The sequence below is a fragment of the Cucumis melo genome, chromosome 2 (genome assembly GCF_025177605.1).
Source record: "Cucumis melo cultivar AY chromosome 2, USDA_Cmelo_AY_1.0, whole genome shotgun sequence".
In the NCBI taxonomy this organism is placed as follows: domain Eukaryota; kingdom Viridiplantae; phylum Streptophyta; class Magnoliopsida; order Cucurbitales; family Cucurbitaceae; genus Cucumis; species Cucumis melo.
In genome coordinates this window covers 8,875,221-8,901,731 of record NC_066858.1, presented here as the reverse complement: position 1 = coordinate 8,901,731, position 26,511 = coordinate 8,875,221, and the positions used below count along the sequence as shown (strand labels likewise).

General features: G+C 35.6%; 1 pseudogene; it reads left to right on the top strand.

Moving 5' to 3' along the window:
• Positions 1 to 218: 218 nt before the first annotated feature.
• Positions 219 to 1,582, top strand: LOC127148283 (threonine synthase 1, chloroplastic-like; annotated as a pseudogene).
• The last annotated feature ends 24,929 nt before the right edge of the window (positions 1,583 to 26,511 follow it).

The window sequence follows — 26,511 nt, the reverse complement described above, 5'->3', positions numbered from 1 at the left end:
TTTAATGTCGGTTTTAAACCGACATCAAAGATGAAGGATTAATGTCGGTTTTAAACCGACATTAAAGATCTATTTTTTTCTAACCGACATTATAGATATTAAACATAATAATTTTAAGTTTTTTTTTAGTTTCATATATAAAAGATATATTTAGGGTTTCAAACCCCAAATCACCATACAACCATTATACAAGAAGAAAGTCATCACTGCCGCCGCTGCCTCCTCCATCTTCACCCAAAAACCTTCACTCCCAACAATGGCTACCTCCTCCCTCTTCAACCCCACCATTTCTTTCCCTTCTCGCAACCCCAAGCTTCAATCCACCCCAAAATTCCGCAACCCCATTCTCAGAATCCCTAAAGCTACCTCTGATTCCTCCCCCTCTCCACCCACTAACGGCTCTCCCCCATTGTCCACTCTCAAGAACCGTTGTTATGCCGACGAGAACATCAAAGATGAAGCCCGTCGCCACCGTGCAGCCTCCGGAGAAGATCAGAGCAACTTCTCGGCCAAGTACGTCCCTTTTAACGCTGGCCTCGACTCCACTGAGTGCTACTCTCTCGACGAGATCGTTTACCGAAGTCGATCTGGTGGGTTACTCGACATTCAACACGACATGGAGGCATTGAAAAAATATGACGGCGCCTATTGGCGAAACCTCTTCGATTCGCGCGTGGGGAAAACTACGTGGCCTTATGGTTCCGGCGTTTGGAGTAAGAAGGAATGGGTGTTGCCGGAGATCGATCCTGACGATATTGTCGGTGCTTTCAAAGGTAACTCAAACTTGTTTTGGGCTGAGCGTTTTGGCAAACAGTTTCTGGGTATGAATGATTTATGGGTTAAACATTGTGGGATTAGCCATACTGGGAGTTTCAAGGATTTGGGTATGATTGTTTTGGTTAGCCAAGTGAATCGGTTAAGGAAATTGAAACGTCCTGTCGTCGGAGTCGGTTGTGCATCTTCCGGCGATACATCGGCTGCATTATTGGCTTACTGCGCTTCTGCAAGGATTCCTTCCATTTTCTTCCTTCCAGCAAATAAGATTTCCATGGCACAGCTTATTCAACCCATTGGTAATGGAGATTTTGTGTTGAGTATAGACACAGATTTTGATGGCTGTATGAAGTTAATAAGAGAAGTTACAGCAGAATTGCCAATTTATTTAGCTAATTCTTTGAATAGTTTGAGACTTGAAGGACAAAAAACAGCAGCTATTGAAATTCTACAATAATTTGATTGGGGAGTACCTGAATGGGTGATTTTTCCTAGAGGGAATCTTGGTAACATTTATGCATTTTACAAAGGTTTCAAGATGTGTCAACAACTTGGCCTTGTTGATAAAATTCCAAGGCTTGTTTGTGCTCAAGCAGCCAATGCAAATCCTTTGTATTTACATTACAAATCTGGTTGGAAAGATTTCAAGGCTGTGAAAGCAAGTTCAACTTTTGCTTCCGCCATTCAGATTGGAGATTCGGTTTCTATAGACCGAGCTATTTACGCATTGCAGAATTCAAATGGCATTGTTGAGGAAGCAACCGAGGAGGAACTTATGGACGCAATGGCACAAGCTGTCCAGAGCTAGCATCATTGCGATGCTCTCTGCTTACATTGCTTACTTGATCTTTCAACTCTTGACTCATTGACAACTATTTGAAGCTGAGGTACGATGACGTCTCCTTTGAATATTTAATTTTATGTTTTATAGATCTAATGCATGTTTATTCAGCTACATTTGTTCGATGATTACACGATTTTTTAGAATTTAAAATCGCAATGGAATTGATTTTTTTAAGTTATAAATTATAAAAATAATCTCTATTTTTACGGTTAATCTTCTTTTTTTAAAAAAATAACTAATCTATCTTTAATCTTCTACAAAATTTGAAAATATATTCAATTTTTTTAAATGTAAATTATAATTATTATATAAGTTCACGACATAAAAATTAAGTTCAAACAAAGTAAAAGTTTAATTAGAAGCAACGTTTTTTAATATTTAAAAATATATATAGAGATGAAAGTAGAATAAATACAGTTTGAAGTACTATAAAGTAGAATAGTAACGAAGATGTCGATGAATACTACTCCACCTCCATTCTTTGCATCTACTATTGCTTCTCCAACTCCCCACCCTTACATCTGGGGAGATCAGGTAATTATAATTTTCTATTGTCCCTATGAAATTTTATGGAGTTTGATATTTTCCAAAGAGGACAAGATAATAATGTTCCTATTTTCTTAATTTTATGTTACATTTTTCAGCATCTTTTGATGTTACCTTATGGGACTCCAGTACCTTATCCAACTATATATCATTGTGGTAATCACCCTTTTATATTATAGGCTAGTGGATTTTATTTATATTCAAATCAATGAATCTTTTTTTCTCCATGGTTTCATCTTAATATCATTTGCTCTTTACCTGACCATTCCTTCTTAAATACCCACAAAATCATTAGACCGAAATAGAAGGATTAAGTTAGTCTTCTAGTGTTGCGATGGAAAATTGATTTTACCTTCCTTCGTTCTTTTCTTTTCTTTTTTTTAACCACCGAATATTTAAATAACTGAAAACTATTTTGAATTTTTTCTGCAGATGGTATTCTTGTTGCTGCATCACATCCACTGATCAGTTGTGGAGTTGCAACTGGCATGGGTTTCTTAGTCTTTAAAAGTATGATATCATTTATTGATGGGTTTTAATTTGATGATAAGATTTTTTAACGTATAGTTATAAATTAATAGATTCGTTTACTTCAAATGCATTTTTGTCTAACAATTTTTCTATATTTCATATCTTCTAATATTGAGCTCTCTCCGTATTTCTTGCATAAGGTCATTTTCATTCTTTGAAGTGTGAAGTAAACTTTCAATCACTGAAGTTTTCAATTCTTTGTAGTATTCTCTGAAGTGTTTGTTAAATTTGATATAAAATAAGTAGGAATGGATGGATAATGGAACAGTGGGAAAAGAACTATTACATCAGTTCTATTGTTGGTGCTAATAAGAACTACAAGGCGTGGGCATTTTATTTTGTGCAGAATCTCAATGTAAATTTAAGTCTGTTGGATTTGATTTCAAGATGCTACCATTCTGCTTCTTATTTGTATTTCTATTTGATGTGTTTTTTACATCTCTTTGGACTTGGACATTTACTTTTTCCGCATCAAGGGCTCTGATTTCTCACTTATGTATTTTGTGGTCTTGCCTTGGTATAGTTCCCTTTTTCTGCATCAAGAGGTTTAGGTTCCACTGGTATGAATTGCCTCATCTTCGTGCATTCATATTATTGTATCTTCTTGGGTTTCCTTTGCTTTGTAGTTCATGAATTGGGTTTTAACACTTATAATTTGAAGAACGGGGCACTGTAGAATTGATGAAAAATGAAGGAGAAATGCTCTGCTGCTATGTGAAAAGAAATGGGTAACATTCACTAGGAAGTAGGATTAATTGCTAGAGCTGCGGAAGTAGGTTCGTAGTGCTGAAAATACTAAAATATGTTAACATGTTAATTGAGCTTTTGTTAGATGATCTTGCTGAGTAAAAAAGGTAATCAATTTATTTTTTATTGTTATTATTATTATTTATAGTACCCTTAACTGAGATTCCTATAGATGCTTGGCAGAAACTAAAACTGGGTTTGGTCTGAGTTGATTTGTTCGGAAGTCAGTCTTGATTACTTTGCATTTATATATATTTTTTTAGACATAATGGCAACAAAAAGAGAATGTAAAAAAAAAAACATAATTCCGGAATATAATCTTGTTCATCCTTGTTTGCTTTCAAGTTGCATTGAGTTTTACAAGCTTATTTAGATTCCCCTATTTAGTACCAAATGTATATTAATTTGAAATAGTGTGATAGAAGGGGAAATAGGTCTAGTGATGATGAATGATACATTTTCACTACAAATGAGTACTTGAAGGCCTTTTAACTTTCTTCTTCTTCTCCTTTATGTAATCAATTTTTGTTGGCATAAATGGTGCTCAAGACCTCACTTCCTCGGCAAATGCATATTGTAACAAGGTTCACAGGTCTCAGTGGCTCAGGTTTGTCACTAAACCTTTTGTCTTTTGCTTTTACATCTTAATGGTTTTTAACTTATTATGATTAAATCATGGTTTAGACAACCTATAGTTTAGATTGTCCTCAAATGAAACCTACAGTTTGGATTATAGACCAAACTCAACAATGGAACATTTGACTTTGGCTGGTTGTATTATAGACCTACAGTTTTTGCAACATATGCTGATGGTTAGTTAAATAGTGAAGAACTTGTGGACATAACTGGTTGTATTATAAATGACATTGTGTTTTGAACCTGATTGGGAGACCCTTTGAACTTTCTGTGTGTATTATATGTGGTGTCAATGAAAGTCAATGATTTTGGCTGTTAATTCCTCCCTTTTCAGGGGACACTTTCTTTCTCCTATGAGTCCCCACAGGCTATAGAACTGCTTATTACTATGCTTGACATGTTTGTTTGCAATAATGGAGATGATATCAGATTAAATGGTTTATTTTGATATTGCTTATAGAATGATTGAAGTCATCAGATTGAAAGCTAAGCGATTGTTTAGATAGCCAGACGATCGTTGAAGGTTGAAGACTGAGAAGACGTTTAGGATTTCTTATTTGTATTAGGATCTTGTTTCATGTACTATTGTAGAATGTGTATATAAACACAATATTAAGTTTTCATTTTGTGTATTTGTAAAAGATAAATATTGTAGTTTCTAAAATAATATTCATTTGTTGGAGCGAGAAAAAAATATTTACCTATATGGATTCAATGTTGGTTTATAAAAAATGGACAATAATACAACAATTAAATAAATATAAATTTCTAAAAATGGATAAAAACAAGCCTTTGATGTCGGTTTTAAACTGACATTATTGGCCTCTTTAATGTCGGTTTTAAAACGACATCATAGCCCAATCGACAATAAAGGGCTTCAATAACACTATCAAAGATGTCGGTTTAAAACCGACATTAAAGCCAAACCGACATTAAAGGGCTTCAATAACACTATCAAAGATGTCGGTTGAAAACCGACATTAAAGGCCTTTAATGTCGTTTTTAGACCGACATTAAAGAGGCCTTTAATGTCGTTTTTAAACCGACATTAAAGTCCAACCGACATTAAAGGCCTTTAATAACGCTCGCAAAGATGTCGGTTGTCAAGTGACATTAAAGCCCTTTAATGTCGGTTTTAAACCGACATTAAAGGTCAAATTTCTTTTAGTGAAGGGTGGTAACTTGGTGCGGAGAGGTTGTCACATCCTTAAAAGAGAGGTAATATGAGTCTTATAAGTAATAACTTCTAGATAGTTATCGCTTAATTTAGCTTTATCATTTCCATCCCCAGAGGCAAGCAAGTGTGGCATTTAAGGTACTGAGAGGTGTTTGCCTTAATTAGAAGATAATTAACTGATCTCTATTGCATCAAGAACTACAATGTAACTTAATCACTTACAATGCGTAGACCTTCCTTCACACATTCTTAACGTAAATTAGTCCATTTTTCCTATTGTCACCACTCTATGCCACCTTTCATAGAATCTCTAGTGTAGATATTAAGTTCAATACATATACATACTTTTACTTTATACTGTATAAAATTTGTATACCACCTAAATGAAAAGTAAGATTTATAACTAAAGTTTGATAGAAATTCCCTAAGTTTGACCCAGGCTTATCGAGGAAACCTATCGTTTTGACTCCTATAACATAAAATTTCATTAAAACATGACTTAGACGTTACTGATTCAATGCAATCACTTTAATCTTTTGAATTAATTTTAACTTTTATCAACCCTTAACTTATTTTCTTGACTTTCTCGTTTAACCTTTTAAAACTCAAACCAACTGAACTTTGTTTTCCTACATTCCTTCTGAATCTCAAATAACTAATTGTCTCGACACAAACTAGTACTAGACTATCATGACTTAGACTTTGGCTCCCTAAGGACTGAACTCTTGCTCTAATACCAAAATGTCACACCCCCTCCCAAATGACCTACTTTAGACCTAAGAGATGGCGTGAATCAATCGATAACGTTCACCTTCTGAATGGCACCAGCTAACCCTTAATCTCTAACCTTTAAATGAAAAGCAAGCGGGAGCTAATAACATAACTAAAAACAAAACTGCAGTGCAACCCATTTATTAACAACTTTTTACATAAGTTTTGTACAGACATTTAACAAAATCCATAATAACTTAGATAGACAAAACATTTATCAAACCGTAAGCTTTGTAAATAATATTTCAATACCTACCTATGTGTTACTACTTCTTTTAAGTCTGCATTGAGTATAAGTTCTCACATCTCTTAATACGTTCACGTTCTTCTTTTTCCAGTCTTTCTTTCCTTTCTTTTGCTTTTTGTTTGTCCTTCTCCTTCTTCCCTGATATGACCATTGCCAACACTACGACCACATCTTAATCATCTAAGTCTAAACCTTCAGTAAGTGATGGCCACCTTAATGCACTATCCAGCCCTTTCTCACTTTCTACTCCTCGCATCGTGACACAATTTGAGTCACCACTATAAGAAATCAAGATTCTCGTGACGCATAAATCAACAACAGAGAAAACAACATCGGGAGACAGGTGTTCTCTCGATGCATTATTCTCTACGTCAGTGAAGTTCATATATCCTGACGTTGTGAAATCGACGCTAGGCTACGGTAGACCTCTCCCTATGCCAATAACATGAATGTTGGGGAACGTGTGACATTTAAATATATATTTTATTTTTCCAACGCCTTTTTGAGAGACATCAGGTTTGGTATTTCTAACGCATATGAACATGGTGTCAGGAAAAATCAAATATATTATTTAATTGTCACACGTTCCATGATGCCATGTAGCAACTTCGAGACTTTGGCTCCAATTACCGATGTATTTAGTAATAGAGTCGGAGGATACAAAATAATTAAATAATATGTTTCCTTTCTCTCGATGCGCGATGCACAATGTCGAGGCATAGGCTTATATATCCCGATGCCATTAGCAATGCACCGAGATTATTGTTCATCAATAGCAACCATCACTAATGGCGTCGGGAATAGGCGTCTTCTCGCAACGTTTTCATGGTGCTTCAAGAGTGCCATTATAAATAACACTTTCAGTTTTTTACATCAAAAAACTAAAAGAGAAATGAAGAAAACAAGAGAGAAGAGAAGAAGAAGAGAGTTTCCTGCTGCTTACTACCATTCGTCTGTCGGTGTTCATCCTTGTTGTCGTCGTCACCATCTTTCCTCGCAGTTGCCGCCACTCCTAACTCCAGTAAGTACTTGAGTTTTTTTTTTCGTTTAGGTTTTAGGATTAGTTTAGTTTAGGTTTAGGTTTTGTTTCAAATTAGTCTTATGATTTAGGGTTTGAATTAGTTTTGTGATATAGTTTTTGAATTAATTTTTAAATAAGTTTTAGGATTCAATTTGAATTTTATGTATTTTATGGATTTGATAATTGAAAATTTGAGGGGGTTATGTATTGAAAATTAAATTTGTGTGGGTTGTATGTTGAAAATTTGATAGGTGAAGGGGGTTGTGTTATATTGAAAATTTGAAGGGGGATTTATTTTTTTAGGATTGAAGGGCTTGTTGTGTTATGAAAATTTGAAGAGGGGGTTGTTTCTTTTTTAGGATTGGGGACGGGGTTGTGTTATGAAAATTTAAAGAAGGGGTTGTTTAGTTTTTAGGATTGAGGGGGGAGGGATTGAATTGAAAACTTTAGGAGGGCTGGGTTAAATTGAATAGAGGGTAGTATTGAATTTGAGGAACGAGGTGTAACGATTTCGATATTTGTCTTTTTGAAGGTTGTTATTGTTTTATAATTATTGTAATTTGTGGTTGAGATTTTTTTTCTATTTTCTTTTTTCTTTTTTTTTTTGATATCCTGCAGTTACTTAGTTGTTTTTTCTTAGTAGTTTTGTTTGTTGGAACTGGTACGAAGCTTGTAAATATTGAAGTAATCTGTTGTTGATTTCTTTCGCCAATCCTGCAGTTATGGTAGACTATTCAGTGCAGACTTAGTTTTGAATTTGTTAATATTTTTTATGGTTTCAACTTGTGTAAGGGAGGTTGTAAAGTATGTTGGAAAGGGTAGGTATGTTTAAAATATTGAAGTTGTTTGTGGTTAATTTGTGTATTTGTGATAATAATGAATCATCTATACACATATTTCAATAGTTTATATATTCAATCTGAATAGGTACTCGTATTTTTTTTCAATTAGTTTTTTTTATATTCACATGTACTATGTCATTATTCTCGAGCGATTTCGAGGAGACAGATGATCTGTTTCTCAAGTTCAACGATGTGTTCAATAATGTTGGAGGTTCATCCTTGATGGGTGACAATTTCGGTGAGTCTTAGTACTTTAATGATAATTACGAATACAAATTATTTTAAGTTGTTTCTTATATAATTTTGTTTTCTTCAACCGATGGGACTCCACCCTCTCCGACTCTTAGGAGACGTAAACAATCTTTACTTTTGGAATTGGAGAGGTACGTCCACAAGAATGGAAAGATTCTAACTAACATAGTCCAAGAGAGGAGAAGCAAATATCTCCACAGGCTAATCCATTTAAACAGGTCATTGGTGTGTGTGTGAGGCATACATTTTCAATCTACTGCCTTAAGTGGGCTGATCTTGGATGAGAATATATTGATGTTGTCAAGGGCGCTCTACAGGTACATGTAGTAAACATTTCGTTTTCATTTCAAACATACTTAAGTATAAACCAAGCTAATGTCCGATGTTTTAGAATGTGTAACGCTTTTTCGTGCTTGATTTCAACGATCAATGACTGAATAGATTTGTTGACCATCAAATGCACACTTCTTTCAAGAAGTTCAGGGGTTACTGTCATAGACATTTCAAAAACTCTAGTGACCTTGAACAGGTACGTGCCAACCTACCGCACCTATTAGTGGGACGTCTGGAAGACTAACACTTCCTATGTTATCAATACATGAGCCGTACATATCAGGTGAGATTTATATAATGTAATGGTACATTATTTCACTTAACTTTTTGTATGTATAAATTTAACGGTTGTTTTAATTAAGGAGCAATCACGGACGAACAAGGCTGTTAGACAAAAGCAGCCTTACAATCATAGTAGTGAGTCTAAGTCATTTCTATAATGACATCATGAGCTCACTGAGAAACGATGTCAGCCACTTAGGATGTGCATGTAAGTTCAAATGGTACTTTTTTCTTATTTTATACTTTTATTTATGCCTTCAAAACTCAATAAAAAAATTTGTTTTAGAATCAAATGTTGGAACTCCAATCCCAGCCCATTCTCTGAGGATGAGATGTGCGAGAACCTTTTAGGTAGACAACCAGGTGACTCAAAATGTTTTGGTTGCGAACGCAAGCCCAAGTCCCGCAAAAGTTGTGCTAGTCGTTCTTCGACCTCATTTTTGCAAGCTAGGGAAGTCGAAAAAGCTAAAGTTCTGACTGAGTAGCAAAGAGTCGAGCTTGAAGAAGCTAAACGCATGATTGAAGAACAGAGAAGAATATCAGAGCTACACACACAACAAATGAAAGAAATGAAAAAGAAGATAGAAGAAATGAGTCGGGCACATAGGGGACCATAAGATCTTGCAGTAGGTATTTTCAATTATTAAGTTTTTTACTTTGCATTATTCAGTGATATGTATATCTAAACTTACTTTTATGTCATTGTAGGTACAGACTTGTTGTAATATGGCGTACGCAGCCATTAGAAGACAAACGTATTTTTTCATTTTATGTAATTTTTTCAAACATTCTTAGACAGTGTAACATTTAATTATAATATATTTATTCTGGATTTTCTATTTTATTTTTTACAATTTGATTCAATTTAAATCGAAAATATATAGTTAAACTATCTCCCAATGCACATAAGGCATTGGAAGTGATGCTCTTTCCTCGTCGCTTAATTGTAAGCATCATAGGAAAGGCTCACGATGCCTAAAAAGGACGTCGGTGGTGCATTATTGCCGACGTATAGGCGTGACGTCGGAGATCATATTTTTCTGACGTTTATACAACGTCAGCCATAGAGATATCAAGAGAAGTATATTCTCAACGTTGTGCTAGTTGCACATCGGGAATAATTCTCTCGGCTCATTTCTCCAAACATTCTTCCCAACATCAGTTTGTACATCAGAGAAGCCTTCCCCATTCTATTTCGAATCTTCGCCTGTGCATGACAGTGTGGTAGTCCCCAACTTGTTGTAGTGCACTCAATCCTCCATGGATTTCTTCAATTCCTTGAAATTCAAGGACGTGATTGGGTTGAGCTCATTCTGATTTAGGGTGATAAAGATGGTGTTGGTTTTTTGTTTAGACATTTGAAAGACGTGATAATTGAAGAATGAAAGAAAAGGAAGAAAGGAAGGTTGCTTGATGTTCGTCGAAAATTTGCTCAGAAAATAGAGAGCTTTAAGTTCTTCAAGATCGACAAGTTTGATAAAGAAGAAAATGAGGGTTTTAAGAGGGTTTATATAGAGTTTAAGTATGGTTAAAAAGAGGGTTATCGTGCATGGTCAAAATCATTGGATTTCTAAAAATGATGTGACGTATGACACCGTCGTTTGGACTTATGAGGCGACTCATCATTTCCCCTTTTTTGAATTTTAAACAAGATGCTTTGAAACCCCTAAAAGTCAATCGACATTTTCAACATAATAAGCTTTGCGAGACGATTTTAACTCGTAACACATTACGACGTGTAACCTTATTTTGTTTTCGTCTAACTTGCACGCAGAGAAGTACAAGGACCTTTTCCCACGGTAAAAAATTTCTACTCTAAAAAAAAGTGATAAAAGACAAAATTAGAAGAAAACGATAAAGGAAAGCGATAAAGAAAAAAATGATGCATTTTACGAAGTGGCTAAAAAAAGCGATACATTACAAAAGGCATGCATACAAGTTTCTAAAAGTGGATGTCCACTTGGGATTTGTTGCGACAATGCATGTTTATAGTCATTCTAGACATGTTGTTTCTTTTGGAATGCCTTGATCATTTTAAGCTCTACAGCATCATGTGATCTAACTCTTTGCTTACATGCCCATTCTTCACAATGTTCTGCATAAAGGAGCTTATAAACTAACGCGTTCCTCTCGTGCTGCATATGATCGCTCGGCCTACTATTTGCATAATTAGTGATGACCAGGTGCCTCAATGCGTCTATTGCAAACCTTTTCTATGACACCTTGTTTTACCTTGGTTGCATGCTTCAAGGTTCCTCATGTTATCGTTGAAAGATGCTTATAAACTCATCTATGCTTGCAGACGTCTCTGGTGCTTGTAACTCATCTATACAAATTGAGTGTTTGTCTGAAATCAAAGTAAAACATTATATCTAGCTTGATAAACAAGTTCCGACAACGACGCCAAAAACTTGTGATTTTGTTTTATGATTCTGATTCTCTTCTCTTTGTAGATTGAATGCGAGATGCGACATACAAATTTGTTGCCTTGTATCTCATCTTTTTATAAAAACAAATCGTTAATTTTTCATCCAAAGTTCTATTTATGTGACTTACAACACGAGGAAACAAGGTTATACGATAAAATGTGCTAACTTTACCTCTAGGCTAGGATCATACTATAAAAGGTACACATCCTACCTATATGTTGCTACTTCTTCTAAGTATGCATTGAGTACAAGTTCTCCTCTCGCTTTCTAAAGTGTAAGCAAAGCAAGAGGACTTGTATTGGTTTGTGGGGACGACTTTCAATCTAATAAGCCTTTAAGACAAGTAAGGATGATGTTGCTGGGTCGTAGGGGATGCAAAGGAATGTTGGAGATCCAAATTCTGAATCCTGGGTTTGGGGTATAACAATAAATTTGTGCTTGTGCCACCTAGGTCAGAGGACCACCGAATTCAACCAACCAAAGCCTGATTTTTCTTTAATTTCTCAAATTTTTAGTTCTATTGATTTTAAAAGTGTTGTTTTCGAATATGTAATGACCTCAACATAATATTTAAAGGTTTGGGCATTACATCTATGACGTTGCTTTAATTTTGATTGCACAAGGTTTTCGTTTAGCAATGTGGCGCAATCACAAAGTTACGAATTTGTGCTTCCACCGCATAAGTTAGAAGACCATCGAGTCCAGCCAATCGAAGCTCGATTTCTCTCTAATTTCTCATTTTTTTAGTTCTATTTATGTCCATTTTCTTCTCCCCATCATTTGGCTTGTTGAAGGTGTGGACTAGAGTATAACTTTCTAGCTTGGATTCTTAAGATTTCTCATATTTTAAGGTATTTGTGAGTTTCAAATTAGGGTATCTTGTATTTGTACATTTAATTTTTGTTTAATCCTGAAGGATTATCCTACTGTCGAAAGCTTTTACAATTTATGGTTTATGCTTTTGATTGATGTACACTTGTTATAGTTGTTATTTTGTATGTAGGTCTAAAAAAAGCAATAAGGTAGGATAGTTTGCATGTACATCGAAAAGTAATTAGCATTGTTAATTTAAATTAGCACTGTCCGATTCAACTTAGAATTTTTAATCATATGAATATATAATTAGGTACTTGAAAATTAGATAATCAACCTGATTTGCCTTAGAATTTAATGCAATTAACACGAAATTGAGTTTTCATGCTTTTCATTGATTCAATTCGTATTGATTAATTGATTAGGAAAAATTGGTTAACTTTTCTAATTGATTTTATTTGGAGTAGCTGTAACGACCCAACTCCTTATACTAAGCCAAAGTCATTACTACTTTAAAAGATAAATAAAATTTGTAAAATTAAAATAGAAAAATAAAACAAAACCTCGAATTTCTCATTAAAAGTATAAACAAATGTATTTAAAAATAAATCAAAAATAAAATCCTAACTCGGACCCTATCTAATTTTAAAGAAATAAAATAACAAATAAAGAATGAAATAAAAATGCAAATACTAAAATTCGAACTATGACATAAAGCGGAAGAAAACGTATCCTTATGGCTCGCCACGGTCACTTCTGGTCATTCGCTAGCTTGCCTTTGCTCTTACCCCTGCCTCTACTTGAAAAAAAATAGAAATGGAAAGAGTGGGTATGAAAATACTCAGTAAGGGACCCACTACTAGTTCCGCTAGGTGCCTGTTAACTTCCTATTAGAGTCTTGAAGAGTGGTACCCCTCAACTGGCACGTTCCCAAACACGTGCAAACTATGATCCCGTAGGAACAAGCTGGTCTTTAGTGAACTCAAGGGAACACTTAAGACGATCAGGTTGTGAGCGACCCCGTCGAATCACTCAAATCATGTCTATGTCAATAACAATGTCAGACTAGTGGTCCCGCGGACTACGCAGTCATAAGTGTGAGTGATCCTGTCGGATCTCTCAAACCATGTCAATGTCAATGTCAACGCTCGGGCGAACGACTGCTATGACGAGGGTTGGCTCGGGTTCCACGATGAGACAGTAGCGGCAACCGACGATTAGTGATGGAGAAGATGAATAGGACAACTTGTGATCCACTCCCGACAGCGATCGGACGTACAAGGTGGTGATGATGTGGCGGCGGCGGAGCGACGGCGGCAGGTAGGGTTTGGAAGAATTTAGGGTTTCCGTTTCTCCCTTTTTTTTCCAATGAAGAAGATGGTTGAAGTTCCCAAGGCCTATTAAATAATAATAAAAACTATTATTATTTTCTCTTTTCCTATTCTTTATTTTATTTCAAAACAAACAAATCTTCTCTCTCCTCATTTAAAACCCATCAAATCTCCGTTTTTATCTTTTTTCAAATAAAAACACAATTATCTTTTACTAAATAATAATTATATTTTCCATTATATAATTATTATTTTAAATTTCTTTCTCTTTCTCCACACAAAACTTCTCTAAAACAACTATCCTTACATAACAATACTATCCACGTAGTATAATTACCCTCATAACATAATTATTTTGTCTTTAAACTCAATTAATTATACAATCTATATAATTAATCATCACTAATTTAATCAGACAACACCCAACTTAACAACAATTTGATATTTTTTTTTAAATATCCAATAGAATCAAATCTCCATAAAGTAAATCTTCAACATTTAAATAACACCAAAAATTTCAAAATTACACTTAAGATAATAAAGTTAAATTCCTCAAATTTTGGGGCGTTACAATCTTCCCTTCTTTGAAAAACGTTCATCCTCAAAAGTTCTATCCTTGAACAGCTCAGGATACTGGGCTCTCATGTCCGCTTCTCTCTCCCATGTGGCTTCTTCAACTCCGTGGTTTCGCCAAAGAACTTTGACCAGAACAATTCCTTGATTAAGGAGCATCTGACCTCCCTTGCCAAAATCTCAACAGGCTACTCCTCGTAGCTCAAGTTCTCAATAATTTGTAATGACTCGAAGTCAACTACATGTGTCGGGTCTGCGACATACTTCCTCAGCATGGAGACATGGAATACGTCATGCACTGCAGAAAATGATGGGGGCAACACGAAACGATAAGCTATAGGGTCGATCCGCTCCAGTATCTTAAATGGCCCTACAAAACGTAGACTTGGCTTCCTCTTATTCTCGAACCTAAGAACACCCTTCATAGGTGCTACCTTAAGAAAAACCATGTCTCCCACATTAAACTCGAGATCCTTATGCAGTACATCAGGATAACTCTTCTGTCTGCTCTGTACTGTCAACATACGAGCTCTAATCTTCTGTATGGCTGTATTGGTAGTCTGAACTAACTCGGGGCCTAGCATTCTCTACTCACCAACCTCACCCCACATACGAGAGATCAACAACACTTACCATACAGAGCCTCAAATGGTGCCATGCCAATGGTAGCCTGGTCGCTGTTATTATAGGCTAACTCCATCAAGTGCAAGTGAGAGTCCCAACTCCCTGAAAACACTAGCACACAAGCTTGCAGCATATCTTCTTAAATTTGGTTCATCCTTTCTGTTTGACCATCAGTCTGAGGATGAAATGCTGTATTGAAATCTAACCTGTGTCTAATGCAAGTGGAAGTCCTTTCCAGAACTTCGATGTGAAACGAGCATCTCTATCAGAAACGATGGATACAGGTGCTCCATGTAGTCTCACTATCTCGGTCATATATAACTGTGCCCACTTACTGGCAGTGTAAGTGGACTTCCCTTGAATGAAATGAGCTGACTTTGTGAGCTTGTTGACAACAACCCCAATCATTGTATAGCCCTTTAGAGTTCTGGGGAGTCCTGTAATGAAGTCCATCGACACACTTTCCCATTTTCATCCTGGCACACTCAAGGGTTGCAACAAACCTGTTGGCTTCTGTCTTGGTGCCTTCACCTGCTAGCATACCAAGCATCTACTAACGAAGTCTGCCACTTCTCTCTTTATATTTCTCCACCAATAAACACGCCTCAAGTCTTGGTACATCTTCATACTTCCAGGGTGTATAGTAAATGGAGAACTATGAGCCTCAGACAAAAGCTCTGTTTTGACTGCATTGTCTTTTGGCACGCACAAACCCCTGTCAAACGTAAGTCCATCATCAGAGGATATGGAGAAATCCTCACCTTTCCCTGCCTCTACCAAACGATGCTTCTCGATCAGATAAGGATCATTTAGCTGAGTAACAATAATCCTCTGCCTCAAGGTTGGCTGCACTATCAACTGAGCCAACTGTGAGGTAACTTTCGCTACTGAGATGACAATCTCAGCTCTCTCAAAATCTCTGAGCAAAGGAGCTTGTTTGGTGATAAGCGCTGCTGAATGAGCAACCTTTTTACTCAGTGCATCAGCTACCACATTTGCCTTACCTGGGTGGTACAGAATCTCGCAGTCATAGTCCTTCACTAACTCAAACCATCTCCTCTGCCTCATGTTCAACTCCTTCTGGGTGAAGAAGTACTTTAGGCTCTTATGGTCAGTGAAAATTTGTATCTACTCACCATACAGGTAGTGCCTCCATATCTTTAGTGTAAAAACCACTGCTGCCAACTTAGATCATGTGTAGGGTAGTTCTGCTGATGACTCTTCAACTAACGAGAGGCATAAGCAACTACCTTACCTTGTTGCATCAAAACACAATCCATTCCTTTCTTTGAGGCATCACTGTAGATCATAAAACTTCCAGATCCATCTGGCACTGTAAGAACTAGTGCAGATACAAGCTTCTTTTTAAGCTCCTGGAAACTACTCTCACATGCTAGGCTTCAAACCAAGGGAATGCCTTTCCTAGTCAACTGTGTCAAGGGACTGGCTATACGAGAGAAGTCTTCCACGAAACTCCTGTAATAACCTGCTAGACCCAGAAAACTACGAACCTCACTGGCGGTAGACGGTCGAGGTCAACTAGTAACAACTTCAATCTTTGTTGGGTCAATAGAAACTCCCTCACTGGACACCACATGTCCAAGAAAGGATACCTTCTTTAGCCAGAACTCACACTTGGAAGACTTGGCATACAACTTATTAGCTCTAAGAGTCCCCAAAACTTGATGCAAATGTTCCTCATGCTCGGCCTCTGTCTTGGATTAAACGAAGATATCGTCAATAAAAACTGTAACAGGTGTGTCTAAGAAATCCTGAAACACCCTGTTCATCAAGTCCATGAATACGGCATGAGCATTAATCAAACCAAAGGACATCACAATGAACGCGTAATGCCTGTATCTGGAATAGAACGAAGTCTTAGGAATATTACTATCTCTGATCCTCTGCTGGTGGTAGTCTGAACGTAAATTGATCTTCGAGAAGACAGTGGCTCCTTGCAGCTGATCAAACAAGTCATAAATCTTGGGCAAGGGATAGCGGTTCTTGACGATCTCCTTATTCAGCTTTCTATAATCAATGCAAAGATGCATCGATCCATCCTTCTTCTTCAAGAACAACACTGACGCTCCCTAAGGTGACACACTAGGTCGAATAAAGCCCTTGTCCAACAACTCTTGCAACTACACCTTTAGCTGTTTTAGCTCATCTAGAGCCATTATGTAAGGGGCTCTCGATATAGGAACAATGTCTAGCTCTAACTCAATGGAAAAATTAATCTCCCTGGAAGGTAGGAGTCTTGGGAGCTCATCAAGGAAAACGTCGGGATACTCTCTCACCACCGACTCAAATGACAAGGAAACATTCGGCTCTCTAGTGTCCACCACGCTGGCCAAGATACTCCAAGTACCCTGATTGAGTAGCTTATTAGCTATCAAAGCTGAAATGACTTTGGGTAGGACTACAGTTCCTGCCCCCTTGAACTTGAAACTAGCTGCTGAAGGAGAGTTAAAAACTACCTCCTTGCGGGAACAGTCAATACTTGCATAGTTGGCCGACAACCAATCTATGCCTAAAATCACATCAAAATCCCGCATATCCAACACTAGCAAGGTCACATCCAACACATGGTTCGCTACCTCTACCTGACATGCCTTTATCTTATCTTTAGACAACATGACTTTTCCCGTGGGGTAGAAACCGATAGTATACTACCTAACAGTTCAACTTCTAAGCCCATTTGTCGAACAAAAAACTGAAGATATGAAAGAATGGGATGACCCAGAGTCAAACAATACAAGTGCGTAATACCCCAAGATTGGGAGCGTACCTGTCACCACAGTACTAGCTCGCTCGGCCTCTTGACGAGTAGTGGAAAAACTCTTCCTTGCTGGGAAGCGAGAGGCTGGTACGGGGTAGTCTCAATGAGTTTCTGAGGACAAACGTCAGTGGTATGTCCTGGTTGCTTACACCTGAAGCAAACCCCGCTCCTTACCAAGCAACGACCTCTATGAATCCTCCTACACCTCCGACAAGCAGGTAGCTCTCTCAATGTTCTTCTTGCTGCAGCAAGCTCCTGACGATGCCGCTGGAAGACACCTCCTGACCTTAGGTTTCGCTGCGGTCCCAAGGTAGGCTGCGACTCAACCTTCCTCTTCTGACCAAGGGTTGACCCTCTGCCTGCAGCCTTGGACAGATCAGTTTTCTCATGTAGACTCAAGTCTAGTGTCAGGCGTAGTGCATCAGCATGGGTGGTTGGCCTAAGGGCTCGAACGATGCCCTAGAGGTCTAGTTTGAGACCTCTAACGAACTTCTCGGTCTTGGCTTCCTCATCCTTCATTACATCAGCGGCAAAACAGGATAGCATATCGAACTCGACGTCATACTGCTCCACGGTCATGTCACCTTGGTCCAGGTTTAGGAACTCTTGTTGCTTAGCGTACTTCATGTTAGTGGAGAAGAACTTAGCATAGAAGCTCTCCTTGAACTGCTCCCAGGTTATCTTACTAATGTCGCCACCTAGCATCCTCTCTGCAGTCTTCCGCCAGGCGGTACCTCTATCTTCCAGGAAAAAAACTGCGCACTGAACCTTCTGGTCATTAGGACATTTCATGTACCTGAAGATTTTCACTATAGAGGTCAACCACATCGGGCCTTGGTGGGGTTGTCTATAGACCCGTCAAAAGTTTTAGGATTATACTTCCTAAAGTCTCTCAGATGTTTAGCCTCGGCTGACAGCTGGTCTGACCCGATCTAAGGTACCACTATGGTCTGGGCAGGGGTGGCCTGGGTCTGAGCAAGGGCGGCTTGGGCCTGTTGGGCAGCATGAAAAGGTGCTAGCATGTCCCTCAATATATCCTGATATCTCTTCTTCATGGCAGCAAGGTCTGCCTGAGTGACAAATGTGGTGGGGTTGGCAGCTTGCACGGCAGGCTACTCTTCAGGCTGAGTACGTCCAGCTCCTCTGCCTCCCCTACCACCCCCTCGACGTGCACCTCTACGTGGCGGCATCTTTCCTGACGATTCACCAGTAGAAACTTTTCACAAAACATTCATAACACTTGTACTATCTATATTCATTCTATTCATGCAAGGTTATAACCAAAATATTAGCAAAGTCTTAAAATATACCTGGCGAGTGAAGAAGGACCGTATAGCCATAGGGGTAAAACAAAACAAAACAAAGACTTACATCGTAAGTCAGTCTACAAAACCTAGTAGACTCAACTCCTTATACTATGCCGTAGTCATTACTAATTTAAAAGATAAATAAAATTTGTAAACTTAAAATAGAAAAATAAAACAAAACCTCGAATTTCTCATTAAAAGTATAAACAAATGTATTTAGAAATAGGTCAAAAATAAAATCCTAACTCATGCCCTATCTAATTTTAAAGAAATAAAATAACAAATAAAGAATAAAATAAAAATGCAAATACTAAAATCCGAACTATGACATAAAGCGGAAGCAAACGTATCCCTATGGCTCACCACGATCACTTCTGGTCATTCGCCAACTTGCCTTTGCTCTTACCTCTGCCTCTACCGAAAAAAAAATACAAATGAAAGGGTGAGTATAAAAATACTCAGTAAGGGACCCATTACTAGTCCCGCTATGTGCTTGTTAACTTCCTATTAAAGTCTTGAAGAGTGGTACCCCTGAACTGGTACCTTCCCAAACACGTGCAAACTGTGATCCCGTAGAAACAAGCTGGTCTCTAGTGAACTTTAGGGAACACCTAAGACGATCAAGCTGTGAGCGATGCCGTCGAATCACTCAAATCATGTCTATGTTAATGTCAATGTCAACTGGTGGTCCCGTCGAACTACGGAGTCATAAGTGTGAGCGATCCCGTCAGATCTCTCAAATCATGTCTGTGTCAATATCAATGTTAGACTGGTGATCCCGTCGGACTACACAGTTGTAAAAAAGGAGTAGTGATCCCAAAGGACATGCGTGTGGGTACGACTCTAATAGGTAAAGCTAACACACACCCTATCCATAACATGCACATAACACATCATCAAATCACATCGTATCATGCCATAACATACATATCATGTCATATCACCCTCAATAACAATACTGTTTCGTTAAAACGTAGGTGATAGCATCAATGCATTATCAGCTCTAACACATAGTCATCCCGTAGTCAAAATTATAATATCAGTTTCTATCTGTAACCTCAAGTTCTTAGCTAGCCATCATCAGTACATAACCATTGATACATGCGGTCTCTTTAAATTAAACTCGAGGGTCTAGTAGTAAAATCTCTTACCTGGAGATTAGCTTAGTCGAAATCTACAGCAAAATAACACGCTTCCCAAGCGACAAAGTCCTAATAATTAGAAAACACTAAATTTAAATAACTTAACCATCTAAACAACCAAAGGCTCAAGAATTCAATTGAACTAACTTACCCAAGGTCGAGATTGCAACAAGTTAGCCCTTAACTGGAGAAATCCCACACTCCAACTTCAGCTGGTCCAAATGGTCATTTAAGAGAAATAATTTAATTTAACCCATAATTAAATTATTTAAGATCCAAAAATTAAATCTTTGTTTGGTATGCCAAAACCCAATCAACTTACGAAAACTTACCAAAAATGGATAGGTGGCTAAAAAGGGCTTGGCGGCTAGGTGGCTAAGGACTGGGATGCGAGCTTGGCGAAGGTGGCCCGACTCGGACGCACATGCATGGCTTGGCTGAAGCGGCTGGGACGCGGGCTTGACTTCACGAACTTTGATGGATGGCGCCCGACTTGCGACGGCGTGGCTGTGCGAGCGGTTGGACGACGTGGCTAGACTTACAATGGCGGCTGCTGCTCGGCGGTACGACGCGACGGAACTTTACGTGACGGCTGGCGATTGCGACTCAACGACGGCTGACGAAATGCTCGGATGGATGACTGCTACGACGAGGGTTGGCTCGGGTTCCACAGTGAGACAGCAGTGGCGACCGACGGTTGGTGATGGAGAAGATGAATAGGACGACTTGCGATCCACTCCTGGTGGTAATCGGACGAACAAGGCGGCGGACAACGTGGCAGTGGCGGAGCGGCGACGTCGACAAGGGTTTGGAAGAATTTAGGATTTCTGTTTGTCCTTTTTTTTTCCAATGAAGAAAATGGTTGAAGTTCCCAAGCCCTATTAAATAATAATAAAAACTATTATTATTTTCTCTTTTTCCTATTCCTTATTTTATTTCAAAACAAATAATTCTTCTCTCTCATCATTTAAAACCCACCATATCCCCCTTTTTATCTTTTCCAAAATAAAAACACAATTATCTTTTACCAAATAATAATTATATTTTCCATTATATAATTATTATTTTAAACTTCTTTCTCTATCTCCACACAAAACTTCTTCAAAATAACTATCCTTACATAACAATACTATCCACATAGTATAATTAGCCTCGTAACATAATTATTTTGTCTTTAAACTCAATTAATTATACAATCATTAATCATCACTAATTTAAAAACAAACATAAATTCCAACTTAACAACAATTTGATATTTTTTTCAAATGTCCAGTAGAATCAAATCTTCATAAAATAAAATCTTCAACATTTAAATAACACCCAAAATTTCAAAATTACACTTAAGATAATAAAATTAAATTCCTCAAATTTTGGGGCGTTACAGTAGCCATCACTATAGTTTAGTGATAAGAAGCGTATGATTAGATACATTAAATACGTAATTTGATTAACACAAGCCAGGCTCTTTAAAATATTGAATTCAATCCAATTTAATTTCGTACAATTTTATTCCTCTAGAACAAAACTATTACAAACCCCTTCCTCAAGCTTACCTCGAACCGTTAACTGTTTACTTGTGAAACTACACGTGCTCCACTTCGTTTTAGAATTAAGAATAATGTTTGTGGTAGATTCGATTTAATTACTTGGTTTGGATTTAGGTGACGAAATTCACCTGCCAATTCTCCTTAATTCATTTTTAACAATGTTGGAAGACAAAGAATCGGTAGTTGACCTAGATAATATTAACCAAATATAATTCATTAAATATGTGTACGTATCTGTTTAACAAATGTTCTATTCCTATCATTGTTAAGCTTGTATTATCAATGATGTGTGGTGACAATCATTCTCAATACAACAAAATAAATAAATAAATAAACAAAGACAACATACTTAAGAGTATTTTAAACTTCCAACCAATGGATTTCTTTTTTATTTTTAATTAAACGTTTGTTAGGATATTATTGTTTTACATCAAACAAGAACAAAGAGTATAATTATTTTGATGCAAAGAACAAAGGATAAAGTAACATAATATATTTTTTTTTTATTAAATTCTTCACATTTAGAGAAAAGTAGTTAAAGTAAGGTCAAAAGAGATTTCAAAAAGTTATAGTTCTTCTGACTAATGAATAAACGAATAATTAAAATGAATTGGAAATTGCACCCTCATCTATTGTTGTGATTAAAGTGTGCTATAATCGATTCAAATGCTATGTACTCCAAATATGAAATGAAAGGTAACCTTTTTTCCTTTTATATTGAATTTATTAGATTGAATTTATTAGATTAAATAGAGGCATGACTTTTAATTACTTTGAAAATCTTACCTAAATTTTTATAAATATAACAAATTACTAAAATATTTACAATGACCCATATAACAAATTCCATAAAATTAATCATTTTTTAGATATTCCAGATTTGCTCTTTAATTTTTCTTCTCTCTTTTGCTCTAATTTTTTTCTATCGTTTTTCTTCATTTTTTTTTCTGTTGCAATTTCTTTCCATCGTCTTTCTTATTTTCCTCTTCTTTGTTTTTACATCGTTTAGATTTGGGTAACCAAATCAAATCTGATTTCTACCTGTCCTCTTTCTTCTTTTTCTTTTTTTTTCCATTACGATTTTTTTATTGTCATTTTTGTTTTCCTCCTATTTTTTCTATGTCGTTTAGATTATAATAGCCAAATTTAAAAGATTGTGTATAAAGAATCTTGAAAAAAATCATTTAGATTGAAATAGTCAAATTTAAACGATCATGTACCAAAAGAATTTTAAAAAAAATAGTTTAGCCAAATTTAAACGATCGTGTACCAAAGAATCTTGAAAAAATAAACGATCATGCAAAGAAATCTAAACGATCCTGTACAAAATTAAAGAATCTTGAAATTTTTAGTTTAGCTAAATCTAAACGTTCGTGTACCAAATTTTGAAAAAGAAAATCGTTTATATTTAGGATAACGATCGTGTGGCCAAAACTAAACGCCTAAATGTAAACGATCCTGTAACCAAATCTAAACAATCGTGTAACCAAATTAAACGATAGAATTGAGAAAATAAATCATTTAGATTTTGCTATCTAAATATAAACGGCCAAATCTAAACGATTGTGTACCAAACAATAGCCAAATCTAAACGATCGTATACCAAATATATTATGTACATTGTTAACGATGTGGCTGACGGGACATTTTTTTATATTTTTCATTATGGATCGTGAACTTTTTCCATTTTCGAAATTGTTCTATACGGTGTAAATATTTTGTCGTTCTTATATTTTTTAAAAGACTCCAAAATTTTAAGATAATTTTGTTGTTTTCTTTCCCTTATGAAATTTATTATTATTTCCTCCGTTTATAATTTTCACATTTATTAATTAAAAGAAAAACATAAATTTTAAGTGAAATTCTAAAACTAATAAAAGAAGATTTTTTTTTTTCCTTACAACTGTGATTTCTTCTCTTAATTCCTTGCCCGATGAGCCAACAACGAACACTCGTGCAAAACAATAAGATCATAGTTCAAGTATGTTTGACATACCTCGAATGTGATGTGTTCTCTCTTGACTATAAAGAAATATTTGTTTGTAATGTCAATTTAATTTAACTAATTAATTAATTTATTTATTGAGTTTTGATTTTCCAAATAATTGAATTTTTAACCCACAACAAAAAGAAAAGGAAAAAGAAAAATATTACTGATTTTATAATGTCAGGAGGTTAGAGAAATTTAATTGAAATAATTTAATAATTGTTATTAACTAAAATTTATGTTAAACTCTCCATATAAAAAATGAGGATGATGAATTCTATTAATAATTATGGATACTTATCTATCTATGAAACCATAAAAAATAAAAAATAAAAAAAAGTTTGGAGTATCGCATAGTAATAAAGTTCATAAGAAAACATGGGAATGAATCAATTCGAAATTGACTTGTCTATAAAATAAGCTAAGAAATAGAATATTGTTAAGCCGTAACAATTTTAAGCAATTATAGTACATTTCTTTTTTTGTTTTTGTTTTTGTTCTTGTTAAGAACACGCCTCATGATCATTGGCTACAAATAAACTAAGCAGTCTTCCTTTTCCAAACTAATTGTAGCAGCCCACCAGTTGTAAGAAACTGTGGATCATTAATTTAGGACTAAATACTTAATTGTTTCTTTAACTAATCAATTATATATGCTATGAAACTTTATATTAATTAACATAAAGTATGATGTAAATTAGAATTAAATATTTATCATTCAATGCACTAAAGATGGAAGTCATTAGGCCTATATAGAAAGGTCGGTGCATGATTCTTATTCTCTTGGAAATTAAATAATTTCGATTGACTTGTCATTTATAGGATTTATAGGGTAATGAAAAAACTAAGTCATTGTTAAAAAGTTTCGGTTATAAACTATAAATATATATATATATATATATATATATATATATATTTTGTTACGAATTTTTACAATAAATGAGAGACACAAATCAACCAGAACGCAATAGCCAAATAATCACAAAGTAATCGATAAAAAAACAAACGACACAAATTATAATAAGAGCAAATTCAAGATACAAATTATAGATATAAACAAAGTAATATGTAGTATGTAATATTGCCGCCGTACCCGACTTTATCGTCGACTAAACACCAAGAAACTGAGAGAACCACGTGTCGGATGTTGCCTCTGATACCGATACTCAAAACCCACAAAAAACTGCCTCCTTTTATCGAAGCCCCACGTGTCTAATAACCACCGCACAACTAATGAACCCATGACCTAAAATTGCCGCCAAGAATGCAGAAGAACGCTTCTAAAATGCCGACCCGAAACAAAAAAAAAAAAACCCATTTTTTTAATAACTTGAATTAAAAAGATGAGAATATTTGTAAAGATACCATTAAGACATAATTACCCTTCTACCCTAAACATAAAAATGTATTTTAAACCTATTTAAATATTTGTCACTTTTGTAGGTGTGTATATATATATATGTACAAAATAAAATATGGTGTTTGAAGTTCCGTAAAAATTAGAAAATATGTACTTGTAGTGCAATTAAAATTGATTTATTAAATAGGGGTGTCTATATATAGCTTTAATTATGTAATGTAAATAACTACAAAAGTTTAGTTTTTTGGTGGCTAATTTTATTTATATAACTTTTTGTTTCAACCATTCAATTAAATATCTATCTTCTCAAGTTATGAACAATCAATTGAGATATTAAGTTTAAAACTTTACATATATTTGACAATTGTATATGATATATGTAAGCAAAATACTCTCATTTTCTACAAACAACAAAATTGTAATACACTTTTAAATTAGTAAAATATTGTATATGGGTGAAATATATACAACGAAAGAAAAGTAGGCCAAGAAGTAGTTTAATGTGTTCTATTTCATGTTTATGTAAAACTTTTTGTACATTAACGCTTATTATGCATCTAAGAATTTAGAGAATTTTATATGTAAAACTATTCCTAAAACAAGACATAAAAAAAGTTTTAACCGTTCAAAATTGAGAATACTTATGAAAACTAAATCTCATACATGTATAAGAATTATCTTACAAAATATAGAATGACACTTTGACAATCATTTCCAAAATTTGGCATTGACGTGGTCCCAAGATCGTCAAAGTATTTAGAGAATTTCACATATTGTTATACATTGTGCTTGTCAAATGTATAAGAATTGTTATCTTATAGAATGGTGTTCGAAGTTGGTTTTGATCATTATTGTGGTCCCTAAAATTGATTATTGTATATGGTATCTAAAAGAGGGAATCTGATAGCGCCCGAAACATGTCATTTTTCTCCTCTTTATTCTCGACTTTGTTTCAGTGCTTAATGAACTTAAGTGTCTTATTTACATATATTTGGTGTCTAAAAGGTAGAACATAGCATTTAGAGCAAAACGGATAGAATTGTATCAAAAGTTAAAAAATGATCAAAATGTCTCTGAGGCAGCGGAAGGAGAGGTGTAATGATGCCTAATTGGCATAGATATTCCCAATAACTCAAGTTAGAGAGAAGTGTTGTAGCACTTCGAATGTTGATGTTATGCATGCGCACGTTGAAGTGTTGCGACATTGCCCTTTGACAACAATTTTTATTTATACGAAATTGTCGAATTATGTTGATTCATCTTGTAGCTGTTTATTTCCTTCTCCATTTTCTTTTCTCTTTGCACATTATTGTATGTAACTATACATGGGAGGGTTCTCCTTTCAATTATGAAGCTCATTATTGGCTAAAGAACTCATCTATCTAGGATCAAAGTAGACTTCCCTCTCCTTTTGATTGCTTGTGAGGATGTATGCTAAAACATTTGTTTATGAGTTTTCAATCTTTATTGACTCATTAGTCCTTACGTGGACTGATCATTGATGTATTTTTTTGTGGTTCATTGTCTGTGTTTAATGTTGATTAACGCTACAAATATTTGGTGTTAACTAGAATCAAATTCAAAGACTTAGTGATTATTAGATTGAATGTTACAAT